The following is a 7,812-nucleotide window of genomic DNA, read 5'->3' as shown; positions in this document are numbered from 1 at the left end:
AGAGGTCTACCAAAGATAGGAAAGCCCGAAACCTTTATTTGTGGTCCATGTCAAATGGGAAAACAAACCAAAGAACCACACAAAAGAGTCAAAGACATAGGCACCTCTAGGACACTTGAACTAATTTACTTGGATTTAGTAGGTCCTGTCCAAACCTTGTCCATAGGTGGAAAGAAATACATTCTAGTCATGGTAGATGATTTTTCTAGGTACACTTGGGTGTCATTTCTTAAGGACAAGTCGGAGACCTTTCATCATTTTGTCAAGATTGTGAAACTGCTGAAAAGTGAAGGTATGTCAAGTCTGTCAACCCTGTCCAGAATTAGATCAGATCATGGAACTGAGTTTGAAAACTCTCAATTCGATGAGTTTTGTTGTCAAATGGGCATCAAACATGAATTTTCAGCTCCTATAACACCCCAACAAAATGGAATCGTTGAGAGAAAGAATAGGGTTTTGATTGAGATGGCAAGAGTGATGTTGAATAGCAAAAATCTTGCTAAACATTTCTGGGCTGAGGCGGTAAACACAGCATGTTACATCATAAATAGAGTCTACCTTAGGCCGGGAACCAAAAAGACTCCCTATGAACTGTGGAAGGGTAGGAAACCTAAGGTTACACACTTTAGAGTGTTTGGGAGTGCATGTTACATCCTTAGGGATAGAGAACATTTGGGGAAATTTGATTCTAAGAGTGATGAGGGTCTGTTTTTAGGCTATTCATCCAACAGTAGAGCTTTTAGAGTCTTCAATTTGCGAACAAATTCTATGTTGGAATCCATAAATGTGAAAATAGATAATTATGATGCTTCTATTGAAATGGCTGCAGATAAGGATGGATTGTTCCCACAATCTGCTCCTAAAGAGGATAAATTGGTTAAAGAAGAGTCCAAGTCAGGCAGTGATGAACCTACTGATGACTCAAAAATTGTTGAGTTTGATAAGTCAGAGAGCGAACAAAATGACAAAACCTTGAGTGACAGATCTGAAAAACCAAGATGGGTGAGGTGTAACCATGGTGAAGATGTAATTCTAGGTTCTTTAGACCAGCCAGTTAGGACTAGAAAACAAATGGCAAATGAACTTGCTCATGTGTGCTATGTGTCCATTGTTGAACCTAAAAATGTCAAAGAAGCACTCAATCATGAGGAATGGGTGAGTGCAATGCATGAGGAATTGAACCAATTTGAGAGAAACCAAGTGTGGACTCTTGTAGAAAGACCAGCCAACACAAATGTCATTGGAACCAAATGGATCTTCAAAAATAAATCTGATGAATTTGGGAATGTAGTTAGAAACAAGGCTAGGCTTGTTGCTCAAGGGTACTCTCAATTAGAGGGTATTGATTTTGATGAGACTTTTGCTCCCGTTGCTAGACTTGAGTCCGTTAGGTTACTTTGTGCCATTGCATGTCATCTTAGGTTCAAATTGTATCAAATGGATGTTAAAACGGCATTTTTAAATGGTTACTTGAATGAGGAAGTTTTTGTGGAACCAAAAGGTTTTGAGGATCCTCACATGAGAGATGATGTTTATAAATTAAGGAAAGCCTTGTATGGGCTGAAGCAAGCTCCAAGAGCTTGGTATGAGAGACTCTCTCATCACTTGTTGTCCAATGGGTATCAAAGAGGGTCGGTTGACAAGACCCTATTTGTAAAAAGGTTAAAAAATGATGTCTTGATTGCTCAAGTTTATGTGGATGATATTGTCTTTGGTTCAACTTCAAATTTGCATGTTAAGAGATTCATTGATGTAATGTCTAGTGAATTTGAAATGAGTCTAGTTGGTGAAATGAATTTCTTTTTAGGGCTGCAAGTTAAGCAAGTAGATAGTGGGATATTTATCTCCCAATCTAAGTATGCTAGAAACTTGGTCAAAAAGTTTGGGCTTGAGTCTTCCAAAGTGGCTACTACTCCAATGAGTAAAAGCTCCAAACTTCATAGGGATCCAAGTGGTAAGCAAGTGGACCAAACCTTGTATAGAAGCATGATAGGAAGTCTTCTCTACCTCACAGCTAGTAGACCGGACATATCGTTTGCGGTAGGAGTGTGTGCTAGGTTCCAAAGTGATCCCAAAGAATCTCATTTGTTTGCAACAAAAAGGATCATCAAATATGTAAGTGGGACTCTTGACTATGGGTTGTGGTATACCCATGATACCAACACTAAATTGGTTGGATTTAGTGACTCTGATTGGGCTGGGTGTAGTGATGATTTGAAGAGCACCTCGGGTGGTGCTTTTTATGTTGGGAATAACTTAGTGTCTTGGCATAGCAAGAAGCAGAATTCTGTCTCTTTGTCGACTGCTGAAGCTGAATACATAGCAGCAGGGAGTTGTTGTACACAACTCATTTGGATGAGACAAATGTTAGCCGATTATGGAATTGATGAGAAAACTTTTCTCATCTATTGTGATAACATGAGTGCTATAGATATCTCCAAGAACCCGGTGCAACATACTAGAACCAAGCATATTGACATAAGACATCATTTCATTCGAGATCTTGTGGAGAGTGGAACTCTTACTTTGACCTTTGTTCCTTCCGAACAACAACTTGCAGACATCTTTACAAAAGCTCTAGAGAATCCAAAGCACATTAGTCTTCGGAAGTCAATTGGCATTTGTACACATGCATAATTCCTTGTAGTTAAATGTGCTTCATTGTTTAAGTTTCTTTTATTTGGTTAAGTAGTTTTTCTTTTAAAGAAAATAACCACTTTGAAAGGTCTTAACATTATTTGTCACACTCTCTTTGATATTCAAAAAGATTCTTGCATAACATGAGTCATGTCAATAAGCATAATCCCTCCTTCTTGTCAAATGTTAGCCTTGATTTTTTTTTTTTAACACTTTGTCATAATCAATCAAACTTGTTAAATGCTTTTCAAAGACAATTTGTTTGAGGATGCAATTTAGCCCTTCAATATAATTCCTCATTTGTGACCCATCTTCAGCTAAACTTTCCTCATTTGAACAAATGTGCACCATACAAAATATAAAAAAAAAGAGGAAGTGTGACCAAAGAAGTCACGGCCCTAGGGAGAAATAAGGTGTTTTTATGGTGTTCTAGGGTAAAGAGTCGCAAAATTGGACCAAATCATTGCACTTAACTTGGGATGTGCCTAAACAAAACAAATGAAAATAATTTTCTCATAGCCATTGTCATGAGTTGAAAAACTTTGCTTTCAAGATTTGTTCCCAAATTAGAAATTCTCTTGAGTGGTTAAATTCTAATCTCTTGTTGTGGATGAAACTTATTTAACCTCTTTGGTTGTCTTTGACATTGTTTTTTCCATCTTAAACAAGTCTTGAATGCTAGCATTGACCTCCCTATATCCCAAATATGCTTATTTTCTTGCACAAAATTTGCAATCTTCATTTTTCATATCTATTAGAGTGTTGACATTGGTGGTTAATTCTTTTCAAGTGTGTTTGTTGTTTTGTCAAATTTGTTTTGTCAAAAATAAAATCCCTGAAGCACATCTAACTCGTAGATTTTTCTTGTGTGTCATTGCTTCCAACTCTTCCAGGATTCCTCTATCTCTTTGTCAAACCACATGACTGCTTTATGCTCCAGTTCTGTTCTGTACGAACTTTGTCCATTTTGTCTGGTCTACAACAGTCACACAGAGTCATTTTCACAGGACCATTCTGCACCTTGGATTACTGTTCATTAAAGGGCATTTCAGACTTTTCTGCATACCTAGGTTCTTCTCTAGCTGTCCCTCATATTACATGTCTATATTCTGCAAGCCCGGTATCGAGATGTTGCATTTAGGGGGAGTTTGTCTTTAGGGGGAGTTTGTTTTTAGGGGAGTTAGCATTTAGGGGGAGTTAGTCTTTAGGGGGCGTTCGTCTTTGGGGGAGTTCAAATTTCAGGGAAGTTATGGCATTTACTTCAGTTTCTCTTTGACCATATTGCCATTGATTTTTCTTGTATACTTTACCAACTATATGTTCACTTGAACTTCACTCTTCTTTTTCATGTATGTCCTTTTGTCTTTCCATGACAAAAAGGGGGAGAATGTATTTGTTTGCTTGCTGTGTTGGTTGCTGTACTATCATATTCTGTGTTGTCCAAATACTTCTTGTTGCAGGTACATTATAACATAGTGTTGGGCTGAGTGTTGAGAGTCTTGTGAGGTGAATGGTTTGATGTTTTGTCAAGGAAAGCCAAAGGGAGAGATTGTTAGTTTCTAGGATTTGTTATATTGGCTTTTTTCCTTGTCAAAACCATTGTATTTATTTTTATTTAATCACTCACAAGCTCTAGGTTAGATTAAGGACAATATCAGTTGTATTGAAGAAGTCAAGAATGAACAAAGACTCAAGGTATACTGCACTTCATTCATTTCAGGAAAATAACAGTTTTTTGTCTATTTGACTAGTCATTCACTGAACATAAAGAACAATTTTCTTCACGTACAGTGGCTGATATAGTGACAGACACTGCAGTGGAGCCATTTCGGGTTTTACTTTTAAAGCCCATTTCATTGAAAGCCCATGTTCTGTTTTTTATTAAACATGCATGTGCATTGCACATGGCTTGGTTCCCCTACTGTATCAATCAGATCTGATTGTTTCTTTGCCATTCACGCCACACACCTTCACACATCAGCACTATTCATCATCTTCCCCATTTCTGATTTTTGCAAAATAAAGCAAAATTCCTTTTTACAGCTCCTCATTCCTATCCTTAGTAATACTAGGATACCCCTCTAGGACAAAGAGAATATGCCCCTCATTCGTCTCTTGTGGACAGCCATTGATTGGCTTCCACGTGGCTCGGGCAAACATGAAAGTTGCGTGGGTGTGTACGGGTATATGGCGCATTCCGTTCAGATCTTTTGGTGGGCGTGTATGAGCATTTTGGGTGTGTATTTTTCGGGTTTCATGCCTGGATATTTTTGAGGTTAAGTGCTCATCGTTAATATTTCAGAAAATGGTCTTTTAATTCTTGAAAAATCAAAAAGGTTTTCTGAACTTGTTTTGTTTCATCTAAAATTCTAAATGGGTTTGAGTGTTTAAAATCTTTTCATACATTCTTCAAACACATTCATTTTAGATTTTAGTTGAAGGATTCAATATCAACCTTTTCATGCCTCTAGCTTGAGAAGGTTGATCTTTCTTTTTAAGAATCCTACATTGGCATATCATGTTCATGCATTGATGAATCTACTGGACTTGGTGCGAATTGGTGCCATGGGTTGATGAGCTTGGAGTGGAGCTGCCTTCTTCATGAATGACCGATTGCCTTGCTTATGGAAGTTGCACAAAGGGGTAAGAAAGCTGCCACTTAGTCTAGGACTTAGTGATTGTGCTTGTGTGCTGTGTGCTCCCTTTGTATTGAACTTCTTATTTAGTGGATTGCTTGGTCAGCTGGATAGACCCCCAGTTTTTACCCTTTGTGGTTTTTCTGGGTGAACATCTTGTGTGCATTTGTCTTCCTTGTTTGTGTTGTTATGATTACTGACTCACTCAACTTTTAAACACAAATTGGTACTGTAGCTATATGCTTGAAATTGATATATGCCTTATATAACTGTCTAGCTAATCACACACCACTGTAGTTGTGGATAACACTGGGATGCCTACTGTGATGGGTCCTCTGAGTGTATAGGATGTCACTTGATCCTTGGTGTGTTTGATTTGTGTTGTTTACAGAAGTGATTTTTGGTTTTTAGAAGTCAATCTGGAGTTTCATACTTTCGTTACTGAACCGTCTGAGTTGTGTTTGTTTGACTAGTTCCTGAGTGATCACATAAACCAAAAATTGGGGTCCGATCACTGAAAGTGAAATTAATCAAGTTTATTAAGTGAACAGATCACCTAAATTAAACTTTCAAAACCTCAAAAATAAATCTACGTAGCCGACCTCTATCGAGCACACCGTCTGAGGGTAAACTCGTTATCTAAAAAGTGTCTGATTACGATCAAAATTGAAATTTCCGTCAATCCAAAGGCATCCACCTATTCAAATAAAAACATTCCAACTCAGTAAAGGTCTGTTTTTCACATTATCTAAAGGAAATGGTGGCTGGGTGGTTGAAACCACCACTATGGCTGCTCAAAGTGGCGGTACAAAACCAAAATTCACCATTTCTCCAAATTTCTCTAACTTTTCAGTTCTAACAGCAAAATTGGAGTTCCTAGAGATGAAACTTATCCAATAAAATATCAAGAACACTCTCTAATCCAAAAACCCAAGAAATCCAGAAATGGCCCTAAAATCTCATAATTTGAAGTTTCAAAATTCCTAACCTTTAACAACAAAAAACATAGGGGAATGAAAACCCACTAAGAGAGAAAGAAAACCCACCGAAAAAGGCAGTGATTGGCGACGAGAGATGGCCGCAATCTAGCGAGGAAGGGCGGCGAGCTGGGTGATTTTTATGGTGAATTTCCGGTGTGTAGGGGAGCTGTCCAGTGAGGAGGAAGGCCGGGCTGAGCTGGTCGGCCAAAGGGGAGGTCACCAGAGGTCTCAGGTGGCCGGAATGGTCGGCGGCGTGAGTTGAAGTGATGACTGTGTGTGCAGGGGTTGGTTGCTCACAGAGAAAGGGAAGAGAGAGAGGACACAGGGAGAAAAAGAGATAGAGAGAGAGAGAGAGAAGAATGAGGACGAAGAGAGAGAGTGGGCTCGGGGCTTTGGGTGGTGGTCAGCGGCGAGAATGGTGGTGTTCGCTGGTGTGCAGAGGTGGATTGTGGGGAAGAGAGGACATAGAGAGGGAGTGTGCGGGGAGAGGAGAGAAAATGAAGAGAGAGAGAGAGAGAGAGGGAGCTGATTTAATTAAGGTTTTTGGGTTTTGAAATTACTCAAATGCCCTTTCTAGAAAACTCTCCACACTTCCTACCAAAATTTCCAATTAGAACACCATTTTCGCCTACGCATTTGGAAACTCGTGTTCTAATTAGTCGTCTCGAGCTTAAAGGCCACAAATTTGAATTTTTAAAACGCCCCTCTAAATACTAAAATTCCCTTCCAAAATTTTAATAAAGTCCGCCCAATAAGATTAAATTTTTATTAAAAAAATTAAGACTTGGGGTCAGGTCGGGTCGTTACAAAATTAGCCCTTTTTAACTAATTTCAAGTAGTTGATTGATTCCCAACTTAGAAAAGCAAGTTGAAGTCATCAACATGTCATCCCATGTTGATTTTCTTAATCTTAGTGAGCAGTCAATTCAAAATACCTTGTAGCTATTAAACAATCGAGTATTAGGTTAAATTGTACCTTTAATTTAGCTATCTAATTTCTATTTAACATGGCAGCCAAGGAAAACATATAACAACATCATATCACATTCCAAACCGAGCCATAACACAAAAAATCAAGCAGATTCACACATATAGCTATAGTTTAAGTATAAAGAAAGCATTGAGTTTGATAGGACTAGCTCCCCCTACCTCAAATGAAGTCTTTTGTCCCTGCTGCAATCCCAACAAGCTGATTTCCTAATTCAAGCACACTGAAATCAGAATTTGTACTCACAACTCAAGCTTAGTGTTTTCTAGGGTTTAATGATGTATTGGCAAGTTAAGTGGTATCTGGGACCTTGAATCCATAAACAAACATTCTATGACTTCACACAAATTATAAATTATGTATTCAAACATATTTGGAGGTTTGAAAAGATAACAAAAGCCATACCAGAAAATAGGTATGCCGCAGATAGGTTTTAACTAAAAAACATGGGGTTTGACAACTCAAATTTTGATATAGGGGTAATTGGACTCCCTCATATTCCTAGAACATTCCAAGGGGTGATTTGTGACTTGTGACTTGTGACTTGTGACTTGTGACTTGTGAAAACTAA

At 38.3% G+C, this 7,812-nt stretch overlaps 1 pseudogene; it reads left to right on the top strand.

The window, feature by feature from the left end:
- Positions 1-1,683: 1,683 nt before the first annotated feature.
- LOC147283491 (secreted RxLR effector protein 161 pseudogene) lies at positions 1,684-2,581 on the top strand (annotated as a pseudogene).
- Positions 2,582-7,812: the final 5,231 nt, after the last annotated feature.

Source organism: Dryas octopetala, chromosome 5, assembly GCF_963921425.1.
Source record: "Dryas octopetala chromosome 5, drDryOcto1.1, whole genome shotgun sequence".
Taxonomy (NCBI): Eukaryota; Viridiplantae; Streptophyta; class Magnoliopsida; order Rosales; family Rosaceae; genus Dryas; species Dryas octopetala.
Note: the sequence above shows the minus strand (reverse complement) of the source record. Positions and strands in the feature narration are given on the sequence as shown.